Below are 25,839 nucleotides of genomic sequence, written 5' to 3'. Positions count from 1 at the left end.
CGGCGGTCGTGCTTACACAGATGGTTGACACGAATAATAACGGCAAAGAAGAAGAAAAAGGAGAAAGAGAGAAGGCAACGGCGCGCAACGGCTTCGCGTAGCGTGATGCATAAAATATTGAATGTAACCACGTTCTTCCACGCAGAGTATATGGGAAAGCACGGAGGGGGAAACGAGACGGGGAAGCGGAGGCCGCGGTATAGTGTCAACGAACACGCCGCTTACACGTACACTTTTCTAATTACGGCGCATTTGTACGTCGACAAAAGGGGGCTGGCGGCTTTTGAACAAGTGGGCGTCGTTGAACAAGTTGCCGTGCATAATGGCGTGTATGCGTGCGGCCCGGTAATTCCGTGCTGGTGCGGTAGTACACGGTAGCGGTAATGCGCTATGAATAATACCGCGGAAAAATTGAGTTCTTCGCGGACGGTAAAAACTGGACGATCTCATCAACCGGGGCTACCGTAGCTGCGCGCGCCCGTCACGTTTGACACGTCCAGCCCACGTGTGAATGCGCGCCGTCGGACGGGAAATCGATGTCTAAATTCTTTTCGAGAATACGTAAGGATAAGGAAGGTTTATTGGAGCACTCAACGTACCATAAAATCCAGGTTACGCTATTGGAAGCTTCCTCGCGACTCGCGACGTCGCGTCGAGGAGAAAGATTCCAAACGTTATGCACGAGGATTAACCGTTACGCATGAAGCTTTTATTTCTGTTGACAGTCGATGATATCACACCTTTACCATTAACATCGCCATATCCTCTCTATCGTCGCGTTATCTTATTTTATATCCTATTTTTAGAAAATTATACTTAGCTCAGCGATAAGATAGAATACGGGCAACACACGTGGGAATTTTTCAAACTTCCTAAATCCGTAAATTAGGAGAAAAGAGAGGCGAAGCGTATTTTTGTCACGCGCATTCCACGAACCGTGGAAACTCTCGCGGCGTTACGGATACGGATTGTAACCGCCGCGAACAAACGGAGCATCCGCGGTAGATTACGGTATATATACGTATACGTGCACGCGTACGCGTACGCGTACGCGTCTATTCACACGCGTACAGGCGAGAATCAGCAGCGGCGTTTTCTCGTTCGTTTGTTCGCACGTGGATTCTCGTGTTGCCGGGTGTCGCGTTTCGCGCACGACGCGTCTACGGATCTCACGTGCGAGGTGCGTTCCTTCCGCGCTGTATATTTTCGTAAACAGGATTTGTCCGAACAGATATCGGACCTTCGGCGATCGTTTCCCGCGCGATCGACGACGGTATAAAATCGCGAGAGGCCGCTCGAGCAATCTCGAAAGGGAACACAACCGCAACGGCGATCGAGTGCAATGGACAAGGTCGTCTCGGAGCGCGCTCGAGCGCTCTAAAATGCACGCTTCCGCTCTCGATTCTCCAACGGCTAGGCCGCTGGATATATTCGCGTCGCGAAACACGTCTTACCTTGAATCTCAAAGTGGGCAGTATGTAATTATTCGCGCCTTCCTTTTATACATTTCCATATATATATGCGTCCACATATCGCGTTTAGCCGTTGCTAGTTGATACCCGCGAGTATACAAAAGCGGAATCTTAAACGCAGCGATTTAAATTCTCGAAAGATTAGCAAAGACCTTCGGAGATTATGAGCGAAATTATTTGCGAAGCAACGCGCGCCGTCACAATGTGTTAAATGCGATTTTCTGCCCGAGCAGCGCTCGTCAAACTCGCGGTTTGTCGTCGAGGAATGCGCTCAAGCTCAAATCGCACCGGAAGTTCCCGCACTCTCACACGAGCTTTGAACCCACGGTAGAAATGGCGAACGGGCGGCGCGGGGCAGGAGGCGCGAACGAGGGGAGCTCAGGTACATCGCACGTCGGTACGCGATACTCGCGAGATCCTGAAGAGGACGATTCACTGCGTCGTACTCTCGAGTTCCGGCGAAACTCAAGCTGGCATAACATTCGACTCGACCGCCACTCGCATAGAATTTCCTCGTATCCAAGGGAAAAAAGTTTCTTTAAAAAACTGCGGAAATATTTGTACGAACGTTAACCCCTTTATACAACGTTTCCTTCAACAATGCCGCCGTGTCTCGAAGACACGTTACGAGTTACGATACTGAAAACTTTATCGCGGAGTCATTTTTTCCATGCTCAAAGAAAAACGAAAATTCTTCGGTTCTTCACGCCAAATATAGTCGAATTCCGAATCTTATTTCCAAACTAAATTCTCCTTCAATTAATTAACAAAAACTGTCTATTCATATCTCGACGATTCATCGAAATGAATAATTCTTAAATCTTTCATCATATTTTCTAAGAACTAAATCGACTTCATGTTCTTCAACCGCGGACTCTGCGGCTGAAGAAAATATTTCACTGCTCTAGAACGGCGTTCGTAATAATGAATCGTGGAGATCGATGCGTCTAACGAGTTCGCCGAGAAAGGCTGACATTATCGCGTGCTCTGTTATTCTAGGTCGCTTATATCTGGCAGCGAAAAGCTCGTCGTATATCACCTACCACTCGTGTCATCGACGTGATAAAGTAATACGACTCGATACACAAAGTGAATCAATCTTATCTCCTTATTAATTTGTATTTGTATTCTCAGATTTGGCTTAATCGTTCGGTAATTATGCGCTAATTTTTTTTATCAAGAAACTGATCCGAATAATGCTCCGTATTTATGCTCAAGTATCGCTTTGATAGTTTCTCGTTATAAACATAATCGATTTCCAAGTAACCTAAGATAAACGGAAGAAATTTTCTAAACCTTAAGAAAACAATTTCATAGTTGAGTAGTTGTTTCTCAAAGCTTTGTATACGTCATTCTTGCCGACTCTCTGGCTCTTTCGTCCCGCTTCATACGAATAAGATTAGCGTATCGAGCTTTTTCAAGCTCGAGCTTTGACAATCGATATCGATGAATAAAGATACGAATGGAACTCGCCAGGATGATATCGAGAAACTTTAATATAAGAGAGCAGGTTTTCGTAACGTTGCCTTTCGACCGGCGGCGGCGGTTCGGTTTTTGTTGACGGCTAAATTGCGAAATGAATTTTATCCAACTTCATCGGCCGTCGCCGCCACCGCCGTGCGACACGAAGCTCTTGGCTCTCGGCAAAGTTTCGTAGAAGTCGTTCTTCCTGGAAACGTGCGGAAATGCGAGAGGCGGCGACGACCGCACTTCGTTACGCGGAAACCACCTCTCGGATGGTAATTTCGCGAGGATGGGCTGAAAATCATCTAGTCTGCCCTCGTTCTTTCTCTCTCTATCTCTCTCTCTCTCTCTCTCTCTCTCTCTCTCTCTGTTTTCTTTTCTGGCTCTCGCCGGGCGAAACGTACGACTGGCGGGAATCCTGAGCGAGTTGAGACACATTATTCTTCGGAAGACTAGGATATATTAAGATGCAGTTTTCATATCTCGCTTATGAACGGTTATAAACACGAATGGATGAATAATGTGTCTGTTGTGGTCTCTAGAATCTTATAAGATTTTTCAAGAGTATATTGTGATGCAATATCACGACAAGACTAAAACGAATAAGTTATAACTGCGAAGTTGGAGAATATAAATATCAAAATATCAATCGTAAGAAGATAAATGAAATTATCCAGAAAATTTTGATATATTAATATCCTATAACCACAAAAATTATGATAGCTCATTATTTTTTAACAAAAATTAAATGTCATACTAGGATAGTTTGTTAATTTTCAGCAAGAATTAAATATTTATTACAAAACAAGAATCAATTATGAGGTTGTTTATACAGATAGTTCATGAACCGTGCTATTTTTTCATCACAAAGATACGATTCACCAAATATAAAGATTTTCTTTATTTTCCGCCACGTTTATTTGAATTTTCAGTACTTTAATGAAATGGCTTTTGCTCGTATAAACGTGTTTTCATAATTGCACGAAATATTAATTATGACACCAAGATTTCTGTGATATTTTCTGCCTGAAAATTCTCTCTTCTCTTCTTTCTCCTGCTATATCCACTTTCCACAATTGTACGTGACAATATGTGATTATTCATCGCGTGTGCGCCACGGAATTCAACAATGTGCCCACTCGACGAATCATCATCGTAGTGCGGCAAACATAATCCTCAAGCAACCGGTTGCGGGCTGCGCTCTTCCTCTCGGAATTCGCGATAACGCGGTAAGGCGGTAACGCGTCCGTATGAAAGGGAAGGAAGGAAGGAAGGAAGCAAGGAAAGAAAGAAAGAAAGAGACAGAGAAAGAGAAAATCGAGAGCGACTGTGCCCGCGCGCCCATCATATTGGAAATTCTTCGCCGCGATAGCGCGATATATCTACGCCGCACATCCGAGCGTGTACAGCAAAACACCATAGGAGAGACGGGACAACGAAGAGTTAAAAAGTGGTGGCGTAGGAGGTGGGAGAGGAGGAAGAAGAGAGTAGACGGAGCACAAGGAAGGAGACGGAGGAGGAGGAGGAGAGAGAGAGAGAGAGAGAGAGAGAGAGAGAGAGAGAGAATGAGAAGGACGCAGAGGTGGTGGCGGTGGAGGTGAGCGGGGGGGGGGAGTTTTTACAAAAAGTCAGGCAGAGAGCGCGGCCCCTTTCGTCGACGCGACCGGGGGGGTCAGGGAGAGAACGAAGAGGTGGAGGAGGACGGGGGTGGCGAGCGAGTGGTGACGCGGGGGGGAGGGGTAGCGGCGCACGAAGCGGCGGGAGAGGGCGGACGACCTCGGCGATGATACGACAAAAAATCAGATGCACGGCCATTGGCTGTTCTCAATTCGAATTATTGGCTTCCCCGGTCGCCGTTCGTCAGAGTCTCCCCGACCTTCTCGATACCCGTTCTCTCTCTCCGTTTCTCTCCTTCGTTCCCTCCTTCTCCGTATCGTCCGTCCCCGTCTGCTCTGCCTGCGCCGCCGCCACCGCTGCCGGCTCCTCCGTCGAGCCTCCCTCGCTGCCGCCGCCGCCGCCGCCGCCACCACTGCCCCCCTGTCTCGGGGGAATGGGCGCCGGCGAGAAGGGCCGAAAAAACTTCGAAAAAAAAATCCAATTTCGTTGCCATGGTGACCGGCGTGCGTTGACTTTGATAAAGATCCCCCGAACAAGCCACCTCTGCCGCCACCGCCGCTGCCGCCGCCGCCGCCCTCGCCCTCTCGTCCTCTTCCACCGTCTCGTGCTTCGTCCTCTTCGTTCTCCTCTTCTTCCATCCCTTGCTTTCCCCGCCGCCGGATACGACGCCGTCGCTTTCGCAGTTTCTCCGATTGTGTAGGCGCGCCCCACGTGCGTACCTGTTTGTGTTTGCGGGTACCTGTACGCGAGTTTGTCTCTGTATTTGCATGAGGTGGGTATTGTATGCGGCGCGCGCGAGAAGGTACAGGGGCGGTTCGGTGGCACGGGGAGGGATTCGGGGAAGGCGCGCGGTTTCAGTTTGACCCATATCGAAGGGGGGGAGGGGCCTCCTGGCCGGACGCACCACTCGCCAACCCCCGGCACGCTCGCTCGCCCGGTGATGGCGAGTGGTTTGTTTGTTTGTTTCGCGAGAACGGGCGAGCGGTGGCTATCGGAAAAAATTTTATTTACATGATAGAAAAATGTTTCCTGTGCGGAAGAGCGAGCGCTCGCGCGGCCCCGAAGAAGACGCGGCGAGTCACCCCTTTCTCTTCATCCCTCGCGGACCTCTTCCCTCGCCGCCGAGCGGTTTTACCTTTTTTCTGCGCCCCGGCGAGCGAAAGCGCGCGAAGGGGTAGCTAAAAGCTCCGTCGGTCGGAGATTAAAATCGGGTGGAGGATTTTAGGGTGGTAAGGCGGGGCGGGTGTATATATATATTGTATATATATATATATATATATATATATATATGTGCGGGATGGGTGAAAGAGAAAGGGGGTGGAATGACGAAGAGAGCGCGGTTTCTGCAGGACGGGGCGACGTCGAGTCGATCGTTGTCGTTCTCGTTAACCATCCGCGAACGAAATTATTTTCCTCCTGAGGAAAAGAACGCCCCCGAGCCTCCCTCGGTCTCCACCGAGTTACCGGGGAGCTAGATTAGTAATATAAATTGGTAATATACGTTTCTGCCTTAGTCTCGCAAGCCGCACGTTCCTGAATGGAGTCTGCGATGGTGTCTGAGACCTCCTTTGAACAGCGCCGCCAATTTCTTGTACGATTTTTTTATCATTCAATTGCACAGATATGATAATTGAACATCTTAAAAAATTTACGGATTACCTTAGCAAGTATTAAGGCTTTGATTACGTAACAGCATCTTAGAAACTAATCTCACAAGAATCTCTTACTAGAAATCGTACCCCTTCGACAGCTTAATTTACACCAAGCTTGAATAATTTTTTGAAAATAATTTTTTAAAACTTTCAAAACACTGATCAATTTTTCAAGTCATAACGAAAATATATTTTTATTGATTAAATCGGAAGACACCGCTTTCCGTTGTCGATTCGATTACAATATCCAGGTTCTGAATACGTACATCCCTTGAAGCGTATCCTCCAGTATGACCGTATACAAGCGCAACTCCTCGAAGGCACTTTCGTGCGCGCGCGTATTCGAGCTGAGAGTACGTGTGTGCCTATACATTCGTACGTACGTACGTGTGCGGCCGTATCTCTCCGCCCTACGAGCGTCTGATTTTTATTTCGAAAAACTTTTTTAATAAAAAAGTTGCACGCTCCCGCTCCCGCATTCTGTATATAGCGACGGGTTCTCGCGTACAGGCAGGTGTATATCCTATATAAAGGAGTGGCGAGGGCCAACTACACCGGACCGTGGCGCATTAAAAGTTTCGCCCGGCGCTCGCGATATTTCATAACTTTTCTGTGTTTCGAAAAACGTGCAGCCGGCCCGGCAGCCAGCCCGGTCGACTCCAGTCGAATCCGGACGAATCCGCGCGTGCACGCGATTCTTCTTCACGTGCACGCGCGCATCACGCGCTCCGCCCCCGCACGTGTATACCTCCGCCTTGCATTGTGCACCTGCACATTCTCGTCCGCGTGCGTCTTCCGCGTATGCTGGAACGCGGCGAATTTGCTGAGCGCGATGTGGCCTCGGAAATAAAGAATCAAGCGGTTCCGCCGAAATGTAATCGGATCGCTACTCGTCGACGATCCATGAAGTTCTAACATTTCGACATGCGCTTTCCCAGTACAGGGCGTTAAATTTAATGACCGGAGTAACGTTCCTCGTCGAAAAATATTGTTCTTTAGGATTTCGGCAGTTTCAATACCGAGTGATATTTTCTGGTATTCTTATAATTGAGCCTCGAATTAAAATTGAAGATTTGTAATTCTGCGACACTCGGTACATACGCCCAGTGTTAGTTTCGTTTTATGATTTGCATAGTGTTCGACGCGTTGGGTAACCCCATTCTGCGCTCTTCATCTGTGTACTTTTCTACCCCCCGTTTTGCCTTTCTTCTCATTTCTCTTCCATCTTCGCGAATTCCACTCTTCCGCTTTGATCAGTCCCCCTTCGTTCGCTATATCTTCATCCTTTTTTTTCCGTTTCGCTGTCCCCTCACCCCACGACCCGCTCGTTCCCTATCTTTTTCTCCGCGTAACTCGATTCACGTTCTCCGGTTACACGGCACACAAAATGTAGTTAAAATAATTTAAATATCGACAGCAATTCTCGACCAGCAATTTTCGAGTCGGCCATTTACGTCAAAACATGTAATGTGCTTGGCAGAATCATCAATTACATATCCCTACGTATATTACGTATGCCATACAGATCGTTTCAAAACTAACGTATTATTTTTTAATGATATTTTTTAAAAAGGATTTTAGAGTGAATTTTTCTTTCGGGAAAGTTAAACACATATGGTCCATAAACACATGCACGTTTAAATTTCAATATTAAATATGGCAATCGTGACTGGAAATAAACTTTCGTTAAATTAGATTTTACTTGTAATTAACAGGGAAAGGTATGTTTTTGACGTAGAACTACGTCTTTCTCGGGGGGTATGGGGGTATGACTGCAACGTTTTCTTGCAACGTTTTCATGCAACGTTTTCTTTTTCTCGAAAAGTATTAAAGAAAAATATACTTTATTATATAGTTTTTGAAAGCTCTCGATGTAAGCTAAATGTTTTCATGGTTAATTTTTCGATATGGGTTTGTTCTCGAAAAGTATTAAAGGAAAATATACTTTATTATATAGTTTTTGAAAGATTTCGATGTAAGCTAAATGTTTTCGCTCATCGTTGGTTATGTTCTCTTGATACTTCATCGATTTTTCGAAAATTTTTTAATATTGGGAATTTTGGATAGTGCGACCTCTTCGTTGGTTGCTAAATGTTTTCGCTCTTCGTTGGTTATGTTCTATTCTAATAGACGTAGTTCTACGTGTTAATTGCGGCACAGTTGTTACTGTGCTTGTTAATTTTTTTTTCAATTTTTTTCATGTTGAAATTTGAATCGTATGTTTGATTTACATGTTACAATGCTAATTAGATTTCTTGCTAATAGATTATTGTTTTGGGAAAATTCGCGTTTGTCAGAAATATTTGATCTTGTCATCGAGAAGTGACACGAAAATCTCTGTATATTTCACAATATAGATATTGATATTAATGAGTGCCTAACAAGTTTACAGACGATCTTCCCTTAGCAATAATTTAATCAAGTCTAATTAGGAAGCTATCTAATATGGGGAATTAATGGCAATTTAAGCTTTAAGGAGCGCGCAAATAGGTATATAAATATAAATGAGGTAATAAAGCCATTTTTCAATTAATTCGGAGCAGAATTTATTTCAGCAGAAATTTAATTTGAAACATTTTCATTATCAAGAGATTAAACGTTAAAAATAAATCAGCTACAGCAATGAATAATTTAAGGTCGACTCCGAATTAAGAAGCAAATCTATGACAACATGTCATATATTGAAAATTTACATTCTCTAATGTATATTACTTTTAATAAATGTGGGATATACCTTATTAGATTATTTTATTACTCTGTGTTTAACTTTCGTACATTCATTATAATTTTCACATGTCCGTAGTATTTTCTTATTTTCTAATACGTTAATATCTTAACGTGAATATAATATTTGCAACTGGTACTCGCAAAAATTCGAATTAATCTCGGGACCAAAAACTATATCAACGAGATATGGAACATATCCTGCAGCGTAACGAAATCTCGCTGCCGGTTGTCGTCATTAGGCATGACGATGAATCGCAATGTGACTTTCGCGCGCCAACATGGTATCGATTATATACCATCGAGGGGGGACAGCTTGGCAACAGAATCTGAACAAAGGAATCCGAATGTGCCATTAAGGGACACGCTCGCGCGCGCGCGCGGTTTCTAATTAATCGAAACTTCGATTACCTATTAATAATCGTCGGCAATAAAAATCCGCAAACTCTGTAAATCCGTTTCGTTCGCGGTTCGAACGAGCGCGGCTTTTCAATTACATTCGCGTCCCGCGGCGTGTGTATTGATGTCGATTGAATACCGTCGCTCGCTCGCGCGCGCAAGTATTCCAATCATCATTGACTTTTTACAGTGTACAGTGCCGCGGATTCGCATCGAGCACGCGTCTATAAATGGAAAGCTGCGCCGTAAGTCTTTCTCTCTCTTTCTGCGTTGATGCGCATACACTTTTCGTCCTGTTAGACACTGCGAAATATAAAAATGTATAGCTCTACCGAGATCGGGAAGTAAAATGTAATATCGCTGATACGTAACGAGCTGATACGAGAAGCGCGCAATCGCAACGCAAGTACAACAGATAAAAAGAATATCTGAATATGTTTTAAATTGAAACTAAAATTAGAATGAGTTTATTCGAATCAATCTGTAGCTTTCAGAGTTCGACAGAAAAATTCTTTAAGTTGAAGGAGTTGGCAAATCGTAATTATAACAATAAGTACTGTGGATCGATTATTTAAGATATAAGTAAATTATGTTACTGTTGATCGATTATTTAAGATATAAGTATAAATGAGTGATGACATTTAATAAATTTTAATAGCATCTACATATGGTCTATATTCAGATTAAGTTTTTAATCGCTCATTTAACTCAGAATTTAATATATACGCGTAGAAATTACGTCGGTTTTGCTTTAATCGGATCTCTGGTAAACTCTTTCGTCGTGTCAAGCCCTCTTTGCGTTGGCGGGACGATATATCGCTCGCATGCGCGCGATAACTAGTTCGACGAAGCACTTTACGCTAAATATTCGAATGCATGAAACGCACTCTCGTCCCTTCGTAGGATGGTACGATGCACGCGGCGGAATATAGTTCTGCTCAATTGTTTCATGGCAGCATAATGAAGCGCTTCTGAACCGGTTGTCTATGGCTATTCACTCGCTGTTAGGTACGCGTCTGTTCCGCCTATGCTACGCATACTCTAGTCTCGCATTTAGCGCTAAATGGGTCTCTGTTTGACAGGGAAACATTCACAAACGTCTGTCTCAGATTTTGATGATTTTCAGGGATCGCTGTTAAGAGGCTCAAAATAATGGTTCGACATTTTGTTTCATCAAAAATTTAGGAATACCTAATATAAAAGGAGGAAGGACAATAGCAAGTTCAATTAGCTGAACACAAAATGCTAGAGATAAAAATCTACGTATAAAAACTATATATCTAATGGTTATCAAAGATTTCAAAGGGTGCTTTTTTTAATTTTTTTGTATTATGATTTTTTAATTTCTAAATTTAATTAAAATATTTAATAATTTATATTTAAAAATTTAAATATTACAAAATTTAAAATTTTTAATTTAAAAAAATTTTAGTTTTTTTTTAAATTATTTTTTTAATATATTGGACACCTTAATAAGTAAAATTTCATCAAAGGTGCTTCTCCCCCATTCGCTTCTCTTCCCTTCCTTGAATTCATCTTAAAATAGTCTAAAAATGCAACTTTGTCATATGCGAATTTTCAATTCGATCGCTTAACTCGCCATTACTTACGTTCTCACGCGTTCTCTCTCCAAACATTCGCAAATTCGTGCACAGATGGACTATGAGCCAAACCATTTGAAAAGAGTTGTAGATAACCCGGTAGTTCCGGGACACCGTGTATAATTTAGATATTCCACGTAGATTGCTCTTGACGGGCGGACGGCCGGCGGCGCTTGCTATGCCGACAGCTGCAACCGACTGCTCATGTTCTCATCAGCGCGCATTAAGACGCTCTCCGCCACCGGTCATTCGCATTAGCGTACCAGGAAAATGAACGGCCACGCACTTGTCTTTCCCATGAGCCTCGGTTCCGTTGCTGCACCGTTTTTCTTTGCCCGCCGCTACATTACCTTCATACTTTAATCCGGAAAGGGACGAGTTATCGCCGACGTCAGATTCATTGCGCTAAAGTTAATTAAGCTCGATCTCCGAGTTGGAACTCACAATAATCGAAGTCGATACCGGCTTTAAGCCATTGACATCATTATTATTATTATTACAAATTTTAATTAACTTAATTAATTATTTAATTAGTAATTAAATTAATAATTGAATAATTATTAAAATATCTTTAATGAAAATTTTATGCTATTTCGACATATCTGTGGACCATATAACAATGTGAGAGAGAGGGGGGGGAGGAGGAAAGGGAGAGAGCAGTCCGAACGCAAAGCAAATTACAAAAACTAGTACACATTTTTTATCATTCGTCTGCTAAAAGGTTAGTTTCTGCTATTGCTTCTCATTATCACTATTTGCTTTAACAACTGTAATTCGTCTTTAATCATCGTCCGTTTCTGGATCGTGGCACTAATTATGATAGCGTTATTTATTGCACAGTACTGTATGCTGGCGAGTGCTACACATAACGTTGTCCGTTACGTAACGCCGTACGCAGAGAAATAAAATTTCATTAACCGTGGTTAGAGCTAACCGACCTTAGTGAAACCGGCTCTAAATCACTTGTCAAGTGCAGGGTTCGGACATTTCCACTGTCGTCCTTTGTATGAACGGAACGTTCAAGACTTTCGTTGCGGCAGCAGAAAACCACGATAATCGTGGCGAGAGTCTCAACCATTTGAGATCCCCAATCGCGATCGACATAAACAATGCTCTAGCGTGTTCGACGTGAGTTTCATTGGCTCGGCTAGTCCAACGTTTCGCTCGTTATCTCGCCGCGATTTCGACTTAGCTCTTGATCTTGCAGCGAGAGAACTACTCTTTGGTCCTTTCTTCGATGTCGCGTTTTCCTTTTTTTTTTTATCATTATCATATATCCCACTCAAAACCCTACAACTTTTATATTCAACATTTTTCATACAACGTATACTTTAGAAGATATTAAGGTAGAAACTTTTATAAAAATAAATATCTCCTATATCAGCGCTCGGCGAGAAATGAATTTTTCGGCCGATTTTCAACTGGTTCTATCTAACGCTATAGACGGAGTTAGCTGAAATTTCTTCCTAAACTCTGCCCTATATATACATGTATGCATATTTATGTATATCTCTATCTTTCATGCGTTTCGTCTACGCGTTTTGCCTATATACATTCTTTTTTCTATACCTTTTCTATGCTTTTGTATGCTGTGCCGAACCTGTTTTCAGGTCATTTTTGTCTTGATTCCGAAATTGGAGGACTGTCCCAAAAGTATAAATTGCAGGTATACAAAATTATGCACACATAAGTAGAATCGTTTCAAAGAACCGATAAATTTTATAATTTTTATCTTTGTGTTCTTAAAGTAATTTTCCAAACACACACAGTGTTTACGAAGCAGAAACTAATTGTGATAATGAATTTAAAGAGATGAAAATATTAGTGCGAATAATTAAAATTTTTTGGCGACTTAATATATGTAAAAAGCAAAGTCTTAATTTCCAAGCAAATTTTACTCGTACAGAATTTTTAATCAGAGACTTGCTTACCAAAATATTTAACTTAGAAAATTAAATGTAGGAAATTAAAAAAGTTACGAAAAAGAACGGTGTCTAATTAAATTCTTGTTAGAGAGAACTCTACTCCAGATTCGGCCAAGAGAGAATTTTCAGGCAAGAGAGAAAGCGCGACAGCTTTTACGTCCCACGCGTTAAAGAATCTTCGATGCTTTACGTCGACAATAAATATCGCGTCTTCACGAAAGTCGTCTCTCCTTTGTCTAACGAAGAAAGTTGGGCTTCGCGCGAGGAAAGTATCGTAGTGAGACGGATGAGTCTGCTAGCGAAACGATCAAATTTCACATGCGCGAACTGTAACTGACCTTTAGCAGAGAAAGCTTAATCCTGCTCGAGTAGAAGCCGTATTTGGCTCATGTTTTGTTAGCGTAAATAAATTAGTTGGCGAAAATCAATCATTCATAACACAAACACCGTGACGAATCAAAACATCGTTTTCAATTTTTATTATTATTTGTTATATATAATAATTATTATTACTATTTACATGATTTATTATAAGCATTATGATTATTCGTTGTAATTACTTCCTGATTGTCCCTTTCTAACTTGAAATGTGTTTAATTATTGAAATACTCCTTTTTTGTTATTATTTAAAGTTAAATTTTAATATGTGGTCCTGTCTGGAAATTATGTGTTGCCGCTTAAAGAAAACCGACGTGTATGTATTTCAGATTTTTCTCGACCGCGGAAGTGAAATTTCTAGTCCGTTACCGAACGACAGACTCGTAATCTACCGTTTAATAAATCGGATCATCGATCTAGATTTCGAACTTGCCGTTTCGCTCGGCCAACTTTCTTGTTTTCGCTCAAATGAGCCTTTAACTTTCCTCGTTTCGAGGAAAAGATTCTAAATCTCTCTGTAAAAATAAACTCGATAAAATACGTTTACTACAAAGAACATAGTATAATATCGTTTAGCAAAAAAGTCGAGAGAGAAATTTCACTTTATTTTTCATTATACGTAATGTACTTTTCGATTTTCAAACATCATTAGGTACTTTTCCCCTGGAATTATCTCTCGCTCTCCTTTTCTCTCCCCATTCACTCCCCTCCTCCTCCCCCCCTCTCTCTCTATCAATATCTTATATATTAATAATTAAGAAAAAATGTTTTGATGAATAGATTAGATTGATCAAAATCAATAATAGTATGTAATAATCACAAAAATATTCGAGATGTTGCGGAATGAAATTATTGTTTGATATCAAAATGATAAGAACATTTATACCTAAGTCAAACAAATCTGCATCATGTCGTATCTTTCTTTTGTTGAAGGGCAGAAAATTACATTTTATAAGCGTTATCGATAAACATCGATAAATAGGAACTCGAAAAGAAGAAAATTGAAAAGAGATCGCGAGATAGTCCGTTATAAGACGTTTCCCGGTCACCAGGCATCATCGCAACCACGCGAAAGTGGTTTACCACACTATATTAAGTTAGGATAGGTCATGCTTTGATTCACGGCAGTTCTCCATACAGCATCACTTTCTCCTCCTCTCCCCTTTCTGTCATTCTTTGTCTCTTTCGCTTATAATTCTCTCTCTCTCCCCCCCCTCACTTCCTCTCTTCCTCTCCCCCCTCTTTTTCTCTCTGGGCCTATGCAAGTCTTCCTACATGATAGTGAAACCTAATCTAACCTAATCTAACCTAACCTAACCGAAAATGAAGGACCAAAAAGGGAATGAAGCGATCCTGCATAAAGGCAACAAAAAGGACAAAACTTGTCCCACAAAAAGGAAATTGTAGAACTGTTCCGAAAATTTTTTTCTGCGGGTCACTCTTTATACACATAAAACAGGTTACCTGAATAACTCGCCTACTTTTGGTAATAGGAAAAAATGCATCAAATTTTGCTTACTTAACTTCAAGGGGAACATAATTTGATGTCAATAGCTTTTTGTAGGTGAAGGTGTGGAGGAGATGCGAAAGTCAACTTAATTTTTTTAAATAGAATTATATGATTTTTTTTACATAATATGATTCTCCTAGTTATTTTGCATATAAAGATATTAAAGTAGAGTTATCAAAAAATTAATAGTTTACGAAATACTTTATACTTTATTCTGGCAAGGTGCCAGACTACGCGATAAGATAATATTTAGCAAAAATATTTTATTTTGTAAAAACCAGAGCGATCGGCAGGTAAAGTAGTAGTGCGTGTTCGAGATATTTGTATTATTTGTTACCTTTGTGGGTTTCTAGTCCAATTATATATATTTAGCAGCGGTTAACTCCGACAATCGCATGAAATCTATTAAATAAATATTAAGCATTTCATCGTCTTTTCAAGGATTTTTTATTTTAAATTTTAATCGAGTGCATTGCACGTCATGTTTATTTGTCACAAATATCTTTTTATTTTATGTTTTTTTTTCCGCATGACAAAATGGACCAGCGTTATAAAAGCGAAGAGAAAGCTAGGCGCATGCGATACCCGGTATGCCTTTGAGTAAAATTAAACGTTTAGTTTTATTATAACGTTCGTTATGTTCAAGTGTTCTCCGGTAACCAACTGTATATTTAAAATCGCTAACCTTTTCATCACTTAAATATTAACGGGACTTCAATTTGGTGATCTTAATCACTAACTTAATTACGATTCTATATATTCCCTCTAATCTTCTCAATTTTTTTATTACTCTCCCGCTGAACTTTCCATTCGGATACTTTCGCTAAGTGTAAGATCATCATAAAATATTTCATAAAAATGATCTGCGATGACATTACGTATAATGCAGTTATCGCATCCTGGGAAATATTGTTACTTTTTTTCAATAACAATAGTTTTGTAGTTTTATAAATATTATACGATATATGTTACAAGCAAAACTATTATGACTTCTGGACACAGGGAGTCGATTATGTATCTTGAAGAAAAAAGGTGGAAATTACAAAAGTAATCAGGTTTATTAGATTTTGATCAATACAATCGCAGATACTGTTAGTGAATTTCTTTATTTGTGTAATTTTCACATCTTTGATCAATTTCTAGGACGTGGAAACGCTTACCACGCATCAAGGGGTGACTCAGTAGTCAATCAATGTTTTTTTTCGTAAGTAAGCAGTGATTTCGTGGGATGTCGCTTCAACTTCTGCTACACCGATATGTTATGCATGTGATATAGTGGTGTCGTCCCAATGTTTTTGTGGTGGGTAATGTCGCTGATCCATAGACGCAGAAACGTCGTGCGGCAAGGTGCGTTGACCAATCAGAAGGCTGCTGCAAGTCGCCTGCGTTAACCTCCGGCAACATCAAAATTCGTTGATTGGTCAACGCACTCTGCCGCATGGCGTTGCCGTGTCTATGGAGTCTTATGGCGTTTTCGATTTGCTACTCGACCCGACATACATAAATATGTATGTATTCCACGTCAATGATGCTAGAGTCCTGTATACATGATGCGACCCGAGTCGGTTTGAGTCGCAAATCGAAAACTCCATTAGCATAACACTTTTATAAGCTTGTCCGTTTTAGCTGAACTTTTTGCACGGTTCATCTTTCCTCTTTTTCTTTTCACGTTAGAGAAAAAAGGAGAAAAGATGAACCGTGCGCAAGAAGTTCAGCTAATACGAACAGGCCCACGTCCCACGGCAGCACTGGCGCGGGCAAACGTGTGCAAACGATTGCACACGTTTGCACACGTTTGCCCGCCACCATGCTGACAATGTGGAGATATGTGCTTTTCACGTAAGTCTCATGTGCATCTTTATACATCCATTAGTCCGGCAGCCGGCAGTAATGCCTGGACATTTCGATGTGTGTATGACATACATGTATATGTATATGTATATGTATTATGTCCAGGTAGACTGTACTCAGTTTTTAACCTTGTAATTGCCTGCCGTGAAAATTAAACGCTACCTTTGCATGAAACCTATACCTAATTGTAAGATTTGATGAGCAGTTTCCAAAACACCCGGGTTTTGGGCGTATCCAGATAGTAGATTCTGAAAAAATTCATTTTTATTTATTGCACAAGAATGAGAAAAAATCGTACAGCGTCAGGAATCAAACCTGTGTGGATCTCTCGCGCGCGAATCTCGCACGTTGCCACTCAAGTCACAGCCACGTGAACGAGCCACATGTAAATCTACAGGGTGTCCAATTTTAAAGTTTGCAGTGCTATATCTCGCGAACCGATGATTTTATTGAAAATTGTTTCAGACAAAAGTTGCATGGTTTGGAGGAGGGTACGTGATTCAGATGTGATTCATGTCGTAGATGTCATCGTTTTCAAGAAATTTTAAAGGCGACTAATATCTTAAATGGAACTTGATTTTTTCCTTGAGACAAAAGTTGTAGATCTCGTCGAGACGTTTTCAAAACACTATAATGAAGCTCTCTTTTGTTAATAATTTCCTGAAATATTTTAAATTTTGTCATAATATTTTTAACGTAAAATATGCACTGAAAAAAAATCTGGTTGAATTAATTGGACGTCTGGTGGAAAATGAACGAACCAGATTTTTCCAATTAATGCAACCAGAAATTTCAATTAATGCAACCAGAATTCTTATTAATTCAATTAGATTCTGGTAGATTCAACCAGTATTTTCTGGTGGAACAAACCAAATTTTTGTTTAGTGTGAAATATCTCGTAAAGTATTTATGTTTCGATGATTTTATTTTTATACTTTTATACGTAGAATAATGAAAGGAATTGATTGTTGAAAAAAAAATATTATTTTGAAAAATTTGATTGCATTTTGTAGATGCATGCAATTTTGCAAAATTGCAAATATAAAAATTAATATTATTATATTGTTTCCTTTCATTTACGTATAAAAGTATGAAAGAAAAGTCATCGAAACATGAATGAACATGAATACTTTACTTACTGAGATATTTCATATTTTATATTAAAAATATTATGACAAAATTTAAAATATCTCCGGAAATTCTTAACAAAAGAGAGCTTCATTCTAGTGTTTTGAAAACGTCCCGATGAGATCTACAACTTTTATCTCAAGGATAAAATCAAGTTTCATTTAAGAAATTAGTCGCCTTTAAAATTCTTTGAAAACGATGACATCTACGACATGACTCACGTCTGAATTATGTGTCCCCCTCCAAACCATGCAACTTTTGTGGGAAACATTTTTCAATAAAATCATCGGTTCGCGAGAATATAGCACTGTAAACTTTAAAATTGGACACTCTGTATATATTAATCTCTTGCTTGTGCAACAAATAAGAATAAAATTTTCTTAAATAAAAATAAAATCTACTGTCTGGATACGCCTAAAACCGTGTTTTGGAAACTGCTCATCGAATTCTACAATTTGGTACAAGTTTCACGCAAAAACGGCGTTCCCAATTTTGAACCTCCTCTTGTTAGAAGAAGGCTCGAAACTAAACATATTTTTATAAGGGTCTCTTGTGCAAACAAGCTTTTATACAAATTAATATAATTTAAAATATTTAATCATGACTTTTAAAAATTATATTTAAAAATGCTATGTTTAGTCGGCACGAAAGAGCTCAGCCATTAAGCTAGCTTCATCGACCGATCTACATGAACGATAGCAAATATATTAGCTACCAATTTGGCCGGTATATAACATAGTCAACATACGCCAATATACATATGTTAAACTAATGTTGGACATTATGAATATGTTAGTATCTGTATGATATGCTTAATACTAGCTATATGAATACAGATCAATAATTAACGAATGTGGACCAATATTACAAAGAATCGGAAATGAGAAGGAACAACGTTAACCAGCTAAATCCACGATCTCGCACGAGGATCAACATAGGCCTGTTCTACAACACGTCGGATGTCGGAATCAATGAGAGAATTTCTTTTTCGAAAACGAGTTCTTCTCATTGGATCATCGGCTACATTCCGACAGCAACATACGACATATTGTAGAACAGGCCATAATAATGCTTCGTGATGTCGTGTCGTCGTCGTCGTTGCATAGATATTTCTGCTGCGATCAGTGGAGTGGCGGTGAGGCGGAGAAGGTGCGCTTGGTACAGAGGAAGGGTGAAGCAGTCGAGGGTGAGCCACGGACGACGAGACAAGCCGCGGAGAAAGGCGAGCTGGAGCGTCGATAGGGGAGCTGGGGGAATGAGCGAGGAAGAGAGAGACAGGCCGAGAGGGTGAACAGGGTGAATCACGGAGGGGTGCCGCGAGTCGAAAGGACAGAGGAGTGGGTGCCGGTGCCGAGGGGTGTCTCTTTTGAGCCGCCTGAACTTTGCCAAGTTCGAAACCGTCCGAGGCCGATGGCGACTCCATCCCCCTCGCATCGCTCTCTCCCTCATCGCGGCATGACTCACCCCCTCACCCCCCCTTGCCATATCTCTCTCTCTTTCTCTTTATCTCCGTCCTTCCTTTCTCGTTTGCTCGTCTCCTCTTCCTTCCCACCCGTCGACCCCGCCGATGTACTCGGCGTACCCTCGCGTCCGCCGCCGTCGCGGTATTATGGAAATTTTGAACCAATTCGAAAATCAATAGCCACCGCCGCGGGGAAGAGCGCCGAGACGGCCTGCGCCGCGCCTTCCAAGCTTGGCTTTTTTAGCGTCTGAGAAAATGTGATGTCTTCCATCTTCTGTCTGTTTCTACTTAGCCGGCGAGGGCGGAGGCATCAATGCTCGCTTGGTCTCGCCCATCAGGTCACGATTTTCTATCCAGTCGGACAAAATGACGATACCTAAGAAACTCTTTTGTTTTGCACTTCAAGTGTCGGCAATATAAATTATCGTTTGCGAATAACATAACTTATGGTCGACGACTTGAATTATTATCGTTCTCATATATATATATATTTTTTAATAGAATAGGATTTGTTTGAGACCACGTAAGGTCTTATATGAATATGAATAATGATACATATTTTTCTATTTAATTATGATTTAAAGTTTGAACTAACGTTCGAAGATTCACTTGAAGGCCACTTTCGGATCGATTTTGTTCTTTTGCAAATTTTACTTGGCAAACAAAGCGGCGAGATTATTATGCTATGCCCGTGATCTTTCGACGAGTCGCGGTCGAGTAATTTTCGAAAAAAAATCGTAGTTTTTGTTAGCGATTAAAATCGCGATGGCAGCTTTTTCAACGCGGCGACATCGAAATTCCGTTGTCTCGGAGCTCGGGAATCGCTATGGTTCTCATGAGTTTCAGTCGCGCGAAGGATAAAAGGTAGGGAGAATCAGGAGAAAGAGACAGAGCGGGGAAAAGGGGGCGCCCCTGGAGATAGATGGCGGGGAGCTTTTTTCGTTTTACAAACTGGTTCAATTTTTTTCTCAAAAGCGGGTGAACACCACGGGAACCGGTTGTATCTACGCCGAAACGACGGAACGAGAGGAAGAAAGAGAGATAGAACGGAGGAAGAGGCAAGATGGGAGGGGAGATGGTAGACTTCTCATCTTTTCATCGTGAGTTTCATGCCTGTACCGAGCATTCCTGTTTCGAATCCGATTAACCCTCTCGCAATAACGAATACTTTCTTTTAGAAGAACGACAATTTTATCCGTTAAAAATAGATTGTTAAAAGTTTTAATTTTATTACGTTTTTAATTACGTCGTATTTGACGTTATAACACGAGAGTTATGAACAGCCATAAAGCTGTCATATTTTTTTTAATTCAGTTTTTAATGCATTTTTTTATTCAGTTGGGCATAATTAAAATTTTTTTGTGATATTCAAACATTTGAAATTGAAATAATGTAATTAAATTTTTTATTATGAAATATAAAATATAATTTATAAACGCATAATTTTTTACGTGCTAAATGTGACTCGATAAAAATATTAATAGAGAATGCCGAATGTGAAATTTTGCAAAGCGACTTTTATGGCGATTGCATAACCATGGTAATCGATGTATTATTCTCAATTTAGGACGTTAAATCGTTAAGTATTGTTTCTGCAGCAAAGTATTGCATTTCGAGGCCACGAATTTCCACATCGACGAAAGTCTCATTAGCCGTGCGGAAAAGCTGAAACATTCGCGTTCGAAGAGTATTTGCGAAGCGACGTGTGCCGCCGTTTATAACGTAAACGTTGTAGGTAACTTTATGGAAATCTCTCAAGGGAATTTTGCGCCTTAAATTACGATAAATTATTGTCGCGATATTATAATGCGTGGTTGCCTGTCTCTCGCTCGTAATAGTATTCTGCAATTCGGCCCGATTCGGTCGCCGGTTACGTCGGTCGTTTTCGTCGGGTTTAATAATAATGAAAATGTCGTGCTTTAGTAATGAGGAAGGTATTTGTTGGAAATAGTCGCGACCGCGAGATCGCGATGCACTTATTCGCATGCCGATTTTTTTTTTTTTTTTTCCTGTAACAATGATAGCACGTGATCAAAGAGTTTATAAAAAAAAAAAAGAAATAATAGCGCTTTGGGGAAACTACATTTAAAAATTTGAAACTTTGCGTTTGTAGATAATATCCATGAGAATAGTTCTCAAAATAGCTTGAAAAGTGGTTCTTTGAAAGGATTACGCTTTTGGAATACGCTAAAAAAAATGGAACGCGAAACATAGTATTTTGTATTGTATTTCATATTTTCATTGTCTGTCTTTTGAGCGAATGCATTCTATTTTCGTATGCTCGGTGATATCGCGATTGTTATGATAACAACGACGGAACTCTAAGGCGATTTGAAAAAGGCTTTTGTGCATGACACACTTTTCCCTTTCGTGAAACCTACTTAGGGGAAGCCAGCGCGAAGTGGGTTTCCATTAGCAGCTGCGTATTATTATTTAGCAGGTACTCTGAAGAATCCAGAAAAGTATATCTTTCCAGTGACGTGCATCACGCACCCTTGGCCCGGAGCGAGATCAGGTCGATCTAGATTTCGTCGACTTTGTGAGTGCGAATATTTCTACGTCGTTCCATCGATCAAGGAATCCGTCACTAAAATTAAGATCGACATTTTAAAGTGGGACATACAGCAGGTTAAATTTAATTGTCACAAATCGCAACGTGTCGTTACCGAGGGCAGAAAACGAATTCTAAATGATGAAAATGTATTCGTCACGTATAAGATTAGCGCGCTCGATGCGCTGTAATTATCATGCCCGTTATCGGTGTAAGCACCATTGACATTGGCGGCGGTAAGCGTTATCGGGGATCGCTAAATGCGGACATGTTACGGTCGTGTTATTCCAAAATCGCTGTAACATTCCCGAGACTAAAATTACTCGAGCTTATACGAATTTAGGAATCTAGGACGAGCGAAGGAGATTGGCGGGTCTCGGGTCTCGGCCTTCGCTCTTTGCCGCGGCTTCTCCCGGATTCGAGAGGATCGATTATTAATCGTTCCGCAGAAAGATTCCGTCACAACACTGAAAAATTAATGCCGACGAACGCGCGATTTTCGCGAATCTCTCGCGCCCGTTACCGCGCGCGATCGATCATTATACTTTGCCTCGAAACCGGCAAGGTCGAATCGGGAAAAACAATTTGGTAGATGCTTTATGTTTCATGAGGGTTCCGCTTGATCATCGGCCAGGGAAAGTAGTTTCCTTGCGAGATTTAACCATCTGGAATTGGAATCGATTCGATTTGTCGAGACGCAGCGACTCTGTCATTAAAAATTAATTCAACATTTTTATCCACTCAGAAAAAGTTAGAATAGGTAATTGTTTAGGGAAAGCAGCGTTTCGTGTGAGAAAATATCTTGGAATTAGAACATGCAGTTGAACGGAGAAACGTTTGTACCTTATATACCATTCTTTCCAGCTGAACGTTTCCCATTTATAAACATGCGACATTTAACGATAATTGCATTTAGAAACTATCTTGTGACCCATTTTTTAAATATTTCGTTTAACATTTAAATGAACTCTGGTAAGTTCAGGATTAAGAACACTTTTAATAATTGATTTATTCCTATTTAATTCGCCTCTTGCGAGGAATTGGGTTAGAGTGCGGAGTCATGCAATTTTTGGATAATCGACTTTAAAGCTTAAAACGTTTCTCTGCAAAATTTAGTACTTACATTCTTGAAAGCTTGTTTGACCTGCGAAAATACAGATTGTAGCGCAGATTGGTAAATAAATCTGTTTTTTAATTATTTAATTTACTTCGTATATTTTTTCCCACTTTTTATCTTTTCACTTTTTTAATACTACTTTTCTTCTTGAACGTGTCAATTTGGATAATTTAAATGTTTCAAAAATACAGAATGTTTTCAGCAAATTATTGTAATTTCAGATTTATTATTTATTGTTTAACATGTTTCGTAGCGTCTTTAAAGACTTATCAATATCATTATTCGTTAATAACGAACGTTTAATGTCATTGAAAAATGCGCCTCGTAAAATGGAACTCTCGGTAACTAAGAGACGGACGGAAAAATAGATTTCAATAATCCAGACAGTCGCATCATTATTAATGGCGCTTCAAGATTAATGTGACTTTGATAAGACAATTGTAACGTATCGATTCTTACCGATTGTATTCCTCGAATACAGTTCAAAGCTTGTTTTATCGATTCCGCGTTCTTTTATTCGTTTACAAATGTAACGGCGATTGGCTGCATTTCAAAGTTAAGCATATTTTATCTAATAAATTAGAATTCTAGTTTTAAAGCAGAAACTATTCGTGATTGAGTGAATAAATTGTATTGTTTCTTTGCATGTTTCGCGAAATTTAATGTAAAAACTTCAATTCTAAATCTCTTACGCTTCCAAGATTTATGTAAGATTGATGGCAGGAACGTTATTTTCACCTAAAAAAGACTGTGGCAATGAAGAGAATTCCTATTAAAATTTCACTTTGTACTAATGACAGATTTAAAACTCCAAGAATTTCTTCATCATTCGTAATGGAAATTAAAGTTCTTCAATTATGGGAGCATTTCCTATTCTGTGTCCGCGCAATTTACAGCTGCTTGCTAATAATGACAAACTTTTTGCTAAGTAAATAATCACAAATACGCAATATAATTCTGGTGGTCTGAATCGCAACGGCGAGTCTATATTATTGCTTTATTCTGAAATATCCCTGAACGATTCGATCCTTAAAACAAACATGAGAGAGCTGAAACAAGCTTTCGTGCCCTCTCTCGCGCACTTTATCGCGCTCCAGCGTCTCTCGATCAACCCGTACGTCATCGTAAACAGAAACGTATCGTACAGCTCGCGAGACTCGGTGGCGATGACCCAGAACGGAACAAATCCCGCTACGAGGCGACGACGTTCTGGATTGTTCCCGCACGCGAGAGAGAGTTTCTCCTTATCCGGAATTCTCACTTTGAAGCGCCGAGCAGTTTGCGACGCGACGCATTGTCCGCTATCGGGTTGCCAGTTTCGCGAACAGTCCGCCGGGCTCGCGCGCGAATCCATCCAGCGAGTAATCAGCACTCGGGATCTGTGTCGTGTTGATGGGATGGGAGTTCGCGCGTAATGTCTACGTGCATCGCGTTAACAGGATGCGGCCACGGTCTGTCTCGACTCGCAAGTGTTGTTCGCGAATCTCCGATGTGGCACACACAGCGCTACGTTCCACGACAATTTACACTTTTCCTTTTTTCCCCTGGAACAAATTTTCTTCACCGTGCATTCCATTCTGAACACGACGTTAAAACTTTGAGAACAGCAACGCCCGGTTTCTTATCAGCGCTTCGCGCGTGCTGCCCACGAATTTACGTTCAGTGAACTCGGCTTTTCCTTCTTTACACAATATCGTGCTCGTGGCTTCGGATACCCGGCGATCGGAGGAAGGACCGTCCCTGAAATATGTACGAGGCCCCCGAGCGCTTAGACGTCATTGCGTCGTGTCTCGTCATTCTCGTTGTTCGCGAGAAAATTTCCGATGATGCGGCAATACGAGCTCCGTTTTTTTGAGAAAAATCGAGTGCGTTTGACACGAGAGCAGAGTTCCAACGACGAGAGGAGGAGAGATTATCAATTCCCCAAGCGCGTGTTTAGACGCGCTTCGACGTCGATTGGGCGAATGAACGATAAGGCGTAAGTGTTGTCACCGGGTCACCCCCCGCGCGCGAGACTCGCGATCTTTTCGAGAAAAAATATTTTCAGGATTTATCGGGGGCGGCGCGATGCAATTTCTCGCTGGTGCCGTCTGCCGCGATTAATCGTAAGCGTCCTACGTTAATCGCGAAGTCCGCTCTCGGTGTCGCAGTCGAGCACCGAGCGTGAAGCCGCGCTGACCGGCTGGCTTTTTTACCGGTCTTTTTTTCCTTTTTCCTTATTTTTTTTTACGTAACCGGCGATTTATGACGCGCGTTGTACATTGTAGCTTTGATCCCGCCTCGCATGTGCTTTTATTTACGTTTTACTGGCGCGCTACATCGCGCTACACGATAATAATGCCGCGCGCGGTAACGAATTAATGTTACTAATTACGATAACACTAATAACTACTTAGATCGCCGGCTTTATCTACGGGATCATCGTATATGAATTTATCAGTTACTATGATCTCAGATACGATTTCAGATTTCACACAGGTGTAATCTAATGAGTTATCATGTCGATATAAAGGACGTAATAAATTATTCCAGTCTACCTCTGATCATTCATTAAAGTAATCGTTATAAAACTTTTAGTTTTTTTTAATTAACCATGATTTGTAATTTATGAGGTGTTCTTCCTCTTACTCGCCAAAGAGACAATCTAATACAATTCTCTCGGTGGCGACAGACATCGAGTACGTTCCTGGCGGTGTGTAGTGCCATATTTGGCGAGGGGGCGAGGTGGGAGGGGAGGGGGGGTGGTTGGCGAAGGCCGATCTAGAGAGGGGAGGCCATCGGCCTAAGAAGGGGCTGCTAAGGGGAGGAAAAAACTGAAAGGAGGAGGGATCTGTTCCGAGAGCGCGAGCGGTGGAAAAGGAGGCAGCGGGCGGCGACGGGGGCAACGAGAGGGGGTGGCGGATAACGGCGAGGAGGAAATGGTCAGAGGAGACACACGTTGATTCCGCGGTGTTTGTAACATTGTAGGTCGCTGCATTTTGCTAAGTA

At 41.1% G+C, this 25,839-nt stretch overlaps 1 protein-coding gene across 11 annotated transcripts in view; it reads left to right on the top strand.

The window, feature by feature from the left end:
- LOC139808545 (uncharacterized) overlaps nt 1-25,839 on the top strand; it is a 105,109-nt gene that overhangs the window by 40,887 nt on the left and 38,383 nt on the right. Inside the window, exon 1 of one of the 11 annotated variants that reach the window (XM_071770650.1) lies at nt 24,744-24,829. The exons of the other annotated variants lie outside the window; for them this stretch is intronic. The gene's annotated coding sequence lies outside the window, so the exon portion shown is untranslated. Of the gene's footprint in view, nt 1-24,743; nt 24,830-25,839 lie in introns of those variants that run through there. 11 annotated transcript variants of the gene reach the window in all.

Source organism: Temnothorax longispinosus, chromosome 2 (assembly GCF_030848805.1).
Source record: "Temnothorax longispinosus isolate EJ_2023e chromosome 2, Tlon_JGU_v1, whole genome shotgun sequence".
In the NCBI taxonomy this organism is placed as follows: Eukaryota; Metazoa; Arthropoda; class Insecta; order Hymenoptera; family Formicidae; genus Temnothorax; species Temnothorax longispinosus.
This window is presented reverse-complemented; position numbering and strand designations above follow the sequence as displayed.